Below are 6,560 nucleotides of genomic sequence, written 5' to 3'. Positions count from 1 at the left end.
CTACATCCTCAAGCTTTTCAGTCTGCTGCAAGTCATCACTATAATCACCAAGATCCTTTTCCATAGGGAATACTGAAGTAAAGTATGTCAGAGATAAGTTTTTCTTTACACAGTTTGTTGGATTTTTGGAACAGTCTGGTAGAGGCGTGTGTATCTGCGACGTTTAAAAGACACTTAGGTGGACAGAGTAATAGTTACGGGAAAGTAGGTTTACATAGGTGGAGAAAACATGGTGGTCCGAAGGGCCCCTAGTGTGCTGGACAAGTTCTTTGTTCCTTGTTCCACATTGGTCCTGCCTTCCAAGATTGGACATTAAATACCTCCCAGTTGTGTTGGGGAAGGAGGTTGAGAAAGTGAAAGGCATTAGTTTTATGGTCAGAAACATTGAATTGGCTCGTTGGTCTAGAGGTATGATTCTCGCTTAGGGCCTGAATTTGCGAGGATGCGAGAGGTCCCGGGTTCAAATCCCGGACGAGCCCCTCTGAATAATATGTTTTAGGACTTCATTCAGTGAAGTGCAGGAGAATGAGGGTAGATGCTTAATGGTATACGAAATTATGAGGGATGTAGATAAGGTCAATGTCTGCAGAGTTTCCCCTCAGGTTGGGTGAAATGACAACTCGAAGTCACAGGTTCAGTATGAAAAGTTATATATTCAAGGGGAATCTGTGCGGGGACGTCTTCGCTCAGAGGATATCGCTTGAGTGGAACGAGATGCAGGTTGAATTGTAACAATTAAGAGAAGTTTAAATGAGAGGGATTTGGAAGGCTATGTTCTTGGAGCGGGTAGACGGAACTAGTCAGAAGGCCGGTATGGTCTAGATAGGCTGAAGGGCCTGTTCTGTTCTGTAGTGCTCCTTGACTCTATAACTCCATGCGGGATTGAAGCCAGGATATAAATGGAGTGGATGGGAAGTGTTGTGAAGCTGGTGGCCAACTCCTGCCCCCATATTATTTTGTTCTTGTGTTACTGAAATTCAGGTCAGTAAATAGAAGCAAATACCGTGAGTATCACACTCTCTACATTGAAATGAGATATAGATAGTGAACATGCAAAATAGTATTTCAGTAGATGACCACCTTCCAAATTTCTCTGACGTCTGGAGACGTTCTTGCAGAGCAGAGTGTGTCAAACGTAACCTTATTGTTTCACAAAGGAACTGGGAACCCAGGGAATTAGAGCAATCCATGTATACAAAATTATGAGGGGTAAAAACCAGGTTAGGGCAAGCAAGCCTTTTCCACTGAGGTTGGAACTAGAGGTCGCACACTGAGAGTGATTCCTGAGCGAACATTACTCCTTTCTCCACAATCCCTTCAGCTACCTCTTTCAGAAATCTGAGCTGTTGTCCATCAGGTCCAGGTGACTTGTCCATCTTCAGAACTTTCAGCTTCCCAAGCAGCTCCTCCTTAGTAATGGAAACCTCATTCATTTCTGTCCCCAAACTCTCTCGGATTTCTGGCATACTGCCAGTGTCTTCCACCGGGAGGACTGGTGCAGGATAGTTATTAATTTCCTCTGCCATTTCATTGTTCCTCCATTTCTAACTCTCCAGTGTCATTTTCCAGCGGTCCGATATATACTCTCGCCTCTCTGTAACTTTTTATATATCTGAATATAAAACATATTTGGCATCACCTTTGATATTATCAGCTGGCTGTCCTTCGTATTCCATCTTTTATCTCTTTAGCTGCTTTCTGTAGGTTTTTCACAGCTTCCCAGTCCTCTAACTTCCCACTAATAGCTGCAATATTATATGTGACAAATAACGCTCATCTTTATATTTTATCTTTAAGGGCAAATGCCTTGAAGAGTCAACGAGAGACCATTTCGCGACCAGTGACCATAATTCCATCAGGCTGAAAATAGTTCTTCAGAAAGTTAAGGCTGATCTCCAAGTTAAGGTGTTAGTTTAGTGCGGGGCCAATTTGAGAGCGATAAGCCGGGTATTTACAGGGGTTTATCGTTGGGAACAGGCTGATTTTATTTTCTGGTAAATAGACACCTAGTTTTCAAGGTGCGATATCCAGAGTTCAGGTAGAGCGTGTTCAGAGGTATCAGAGGTAGTTTTACTATCGCGAGTCACGTGGGGTACTGGAGACTGGAGGGTGGTGAATGCTGAGCATTCAGTGACGATAGACTACAAGGACAGGACAGGGATGAATAAATCATTAATCCTAACATTAGTGATGGGAAACTACCTGCGGGTCATTCTGAGAGACACGATCTACCAGCAGTTGGAAAGACGAGCTCCGTGCAGGAATGGCCAGCGTGAATTTCAGACGAGTAAAACGCCTCTCGTGAATGTCGTTGTGTTGTTTGAAAAGGTGACGCAGAGGATGGACGAGGGCAGAGCGCCTCAGGTCACCTGAACACGATCCCATTATCGCCCTGGGAAAACTATCTGCCTATCCAGAGGATATCCCGACGCAGACTGGGAGACCTCTTTGCTGAACATCTACGCTCTGTCCGCCAGAGAAAGCAGGATCTCCCAGTGGCCACACAGTTTAACCCGACGCAGACTGGGAGACCGCTTTGCTGAACATCTACGCTCTGTCTGCCAGAGAAAGCAGGATCTCCCAGTGGCCACACATTTTAATTCCACATCCCATTCCCATTCTGACATGTCTAACCACGGCCTCCTCTACTGTAAAGATGAAGCCACACTCAGTTTGGAGGAACAACACATTATATTCCGTCTGGGTAGCCTCCAACCTGATGGCATGAACATCGACTTCTCTAACTTCCGCTAATGCCCCACCTCCCCCTCGTACCCCATATGTTACTTATTTTTATACACACATTCTTTCTCACACTCTCCTTTTTCTCCCTCTGTCCCTCTGAATATACCCGTTGCCCATCCTCTGGGTCCCCCCCCCTTGTCTTTCTTCCCGGATCTCCTGTCCCATGATTCTCTCGTATCCCTTTTGCCTATCACCTGTCCAGCTCTTGGCTCCATCCCTCCCCCTCCTATCTTCTCCTATCATTTTAGATCTCCCCCTCCCCCTCCAACTTTCAAATCCCTTACTCACTCTTCCTTCAGTTAGTCCTGACGAAGGGTCTCGGCCTGAAATGTCGACTGCACCTCTACCTAGAGATGCTGCCTGGCCTGCTGCGTTCACCAGCAACTTTTATGTGTGTTGCTTGAATTTCCAGCATCTGCAGAATTCCTGTTGTTTGCCTATCCAGAGGTCTATGCATTTTATCATCTTGTACAACTCCATCTGGTCGCCTCACGTCCTCTTTCACTCCAAAGAGAAAACCCCCCAGCTCGCTCAACGAATCCCCATAATCCGGGCAGCATCCCGGTAATCTCCTCTCTAAATCTTCTACATGATTCCTATAATGAACCCTACCTTGTGTTATAAAGCCCCAGGGCTGACCAGATGAATCTTCTGATCCTGTGAGAAGATGAGGAAGAAGACTCGGCGACCTTGCGGAGACATTTGCTTCATCTTCAGGCAAAAGTGATCTTCCAGGGGACTGAAAGGTGTCTCACGGCGAGCCATTATTTGAGGGTAGCCCAGGCAAAACAAGGAAATACAGGCCGGTGAGCCTGACACTCGCGGTAGAGACGTTATCGGAGGGGTTAATATTGTCAGCACTGCCGTGTGCGCAGTAAATCCGATCTCACAAAGCTGTTAGACTTCTTCGGAGAGGTAACCTGGAGGATCGATGTGTGTAGGGTGGTGAGCGGTGACTACACGGACTTGAGCAGGTCTTTTAACAGAGTCCTGCGTGGATGGCTACTCCGGAAATGCAGATGGCGTTGGGTTTAGGGTGTGCCAGCTAAGTGGAGACGACACACCGGCTTTATGGGAGGGAGCCGAGTGATGGTGGAAGGTTGTTTTTAGGACGGGAGGCTCACGAATTGTGGTGCCCTACGTGGATCCCTGCTGTGTACACTGTTTTTGCATCTTTGTTCATACAAATGATTTTGATGAGAATGTACAAGGCTCGGATATTAACTATGCCGATGAGTTTAAACTAGGCAGCGAGGAAGACAGAATATGGTGACAAATACGTCCGTTCATAATAAACTTACTTTGAAGATCAGCAAAATTATCGGGTGATCCTGAGCAGCTGGGTAAGCGGACCGAGGAATGTGAAATGTCTTTCTGTGCGGATAAGGGAGAGCTGTTGTACTGTGGGAATCAAACCGGTGCGGGACTTGTTCAGCGAACGCTTTGGTGCCCCAGCAGTTTGCGTGTGTTCCGCTGTCGTATTCAGCCGTGGCGTTGAAGAGAAGCAGCAGGAACACTTGTGTTGGCTGGAAAGGAGAAGGTGCAGGAACGGTACGGCATAGGCAGGAGCGGCGCAGTAACATAGAACATAGAACCGTACGGCACAGTACAGGCCCTTCAGCCCAGTGACTTTATAATGTAGTCCATGATCAATCTCACTCTTCCTTGACACATAACTCTCAATTTTCCTATCATCCATGTCCCTTTCTAAACATTTCTTAAATTACCTCAATGTATCTGCGTCTATCACCAACCCGGCAGAATGTCCAGGGGTCTATTGTAAAGCTCTTTGTAAAGAACTTCCCTCTGACACCCCCTACACTCCAGTCCATTTATCCGATTCCGTCCTGGGAAGCAGTCCCCAGCTGTCCACTCGATCTGTGCCTCTCGTCATCTTACACACATCTATCCAGTCGCTTCTCATCCAAAGATGCGACATCAAATGCCCAGGAAGAATGAAACAAAGAGCCCGAGAGTTGTCAGTGAATGAAACTCTGGAACGAAGGTTAGAAATTTCCATCGAGAGGGATGGGGGGTGGGTGGTGGGGGTTGTATATGGGAGCGAGAGCAACTGGCTGAACGCAGGAAAGTTTACACAGAGTGTGGGGTCGTTGGAGAAGGCAGACGCTGGAGTCTAGTGGAAAGACAAAACACCGGACGAAGTCAGCGGGTCAGGCAAGATGTGGAATGGTCGACAATTCCAGTATCTGCAGGGTCTCGACCCCAAACGTTAAACATTCTCTTCTCTCCAGTTCCCCAGCTGTTCGTTTTCCTTCTTTGCTTTGAAGGGACTGTGCACTCTTCTAAACACCCGCTGGATAGAGAAGAAAGGAAGAATTAACCGTTGGTTCTCGCCAGTGATGGGGACAATTATAATTGACATCCAAACAACACTAGACCCATGTTACACATACGGCGCAGGTTGAGAGGGAGGTTCTGAGGTCACGTGGTGCGCTGACCTTCATTGGTCAGAGATTGAGTTCCGGTGCCGCGAGGTGACGTAACTCTGTCAGACTCTGGTTAGACCGCACTTGGAGTATTGTGTTCAGTTCAGCTCGTCCCGTTATAGGAAACCTCAGCGATCAGGGATCAATGATCAACGTTTTCGCCGATACATTTACGTGTGTTCGGAAGTTGACGTGGTGTGTTGGGACGAAATGCAACAAAAACATAATTTACCGATGAGAAAACATAAACAATTATATAAATAACGTTCGTGGTTACAGTGCGGATATGGAACAGAATGTGCATAAATAACACAGACACCAGCGTGTATTTACAATGTAAATAACGTGGTACAATGTGGTTTAAAGTGTTTACAACCTGGTGCAGTGACTGGAGTGATCGATAGGGGGCGCTGGGTGAGGGGTGGTGGTCCAACATTGAATGGTTGATCGGAATAACTGTCTGGGGGAGGGCTGGGAAAACATTTAAAAATCCTTTAGAGAAGTTTCAGAGGAGGTTCAGCAGGATGTTGCCAGGATTAGAGCACGTCTTGTGAGGGAAGGGTGAACGAGCAGGGGCTTTTCTCTTCGAAGCTACGGAGAATGATAGAGGTGTATAAGACTACAAGAGACACAGACAGGGAGGACAACAGCACCTTTCCCCAGGGTGAAGCGGCCATTACAAAAGGACATGCGTTGAAGATGAGTGGAGGAAAGTTTAGGTGAGAGGTAAGTTGTTTTTGTTTTGTACACGGTCTGGTGGATTCTGGGAACGTACTGCCGGGGTGCTGGGCGTGGCTGACACAATAGGGACATAAATAGATACTTGGATAGACAGTTGGCTGTAGAGAAAATAGCGGATTATGAGCTGTGTAGGAGGGAATGGTCCAATTGAAGGCAGAGTGGGTCTGCGTGGGTGGGCACAGCATCGTGGGCGGAAGCGCCTGTAGTGTGCTGTACTGGTCTTTGCTCTTTGATCCACTTTGGTCGTAAAATTACCTCCGGATGTGTTGAGGAAGGAGATTGAGGAAGTGAAAGGCATCAGTTTTATGTCATAAATATAGAACGGGCTCGTTGGTCTGGAGGTATGATTCTCGCCTTGGGTCTGAAATTGCGAGCATGCGAGAGGTCCCGGGTTCAAATCCCGGACGAGCCCCTGAATGAGATATTTTAGAACTTCAGTCAGTGGAGGGCAGAAGAACGGGGGGATATATTTAGATGTATACACAATCGTGTTATAATGTTGGCATGGGGCCAAGTGGTTAAGGCGTTCGTCTAGTGATTGAAGGTCGCTAGTTCGAGCCTTGGCTGAGGCAGCGTGTTGTGTCCTTGAGCAAGGTACTTAACCACACATTGCTCTGCGATGACACC

General features: G+C 47.1%; 2 non-coding genes across 2 annotated transcripts; both read left to right on the top strand.

The window, feature by feature from the left end:
• Positions 1–391: 391 nt before the first annotated feature.
• On the top strand, positions 392–479 carry trnap-agg (transfer RNA proline (anticodon AGG)). The gene is given in 2 exon segments: positions 392–427; positions 444–479. It is a non-coding gene; the product is annotated as a tRNA-Pro (tRNA).
• A 5,778-nt stretch (positions 480–6,257) lies between these two features.
• On the top strand, positions 6,258–6,345 carry trnap-ugg (transfer RNA proline (anticodon UGG)). The gene is given in 2 exon segments: positions 6,258–6,293; positions 6,310–6,345. It is a non-coding gene; the product is annotated as a tRNA-Pro (tRNA).
• Positions 6,346–6,560: the final 215 nt, after the last annotated feature.

Source organism: Mobula hypostoma, chromosome 31 (genome assembly GCF_963921235.1).
Source record: "Mobula hypostoma chromosome 31, sMobHyp1.1, whole genome shotgun sequence".
NCBI lineage: Eukaryota > Metazoa > Chordata > Chondrichthyes > Myliobatiformes > Myliobatidae > Mobula > Mobula hypostoma.
The sequence above is the reverse complement of the archived record's forward strand: the minus strand, read 5'-3'. Positions and strand labels throughout refer to the sequence as shown.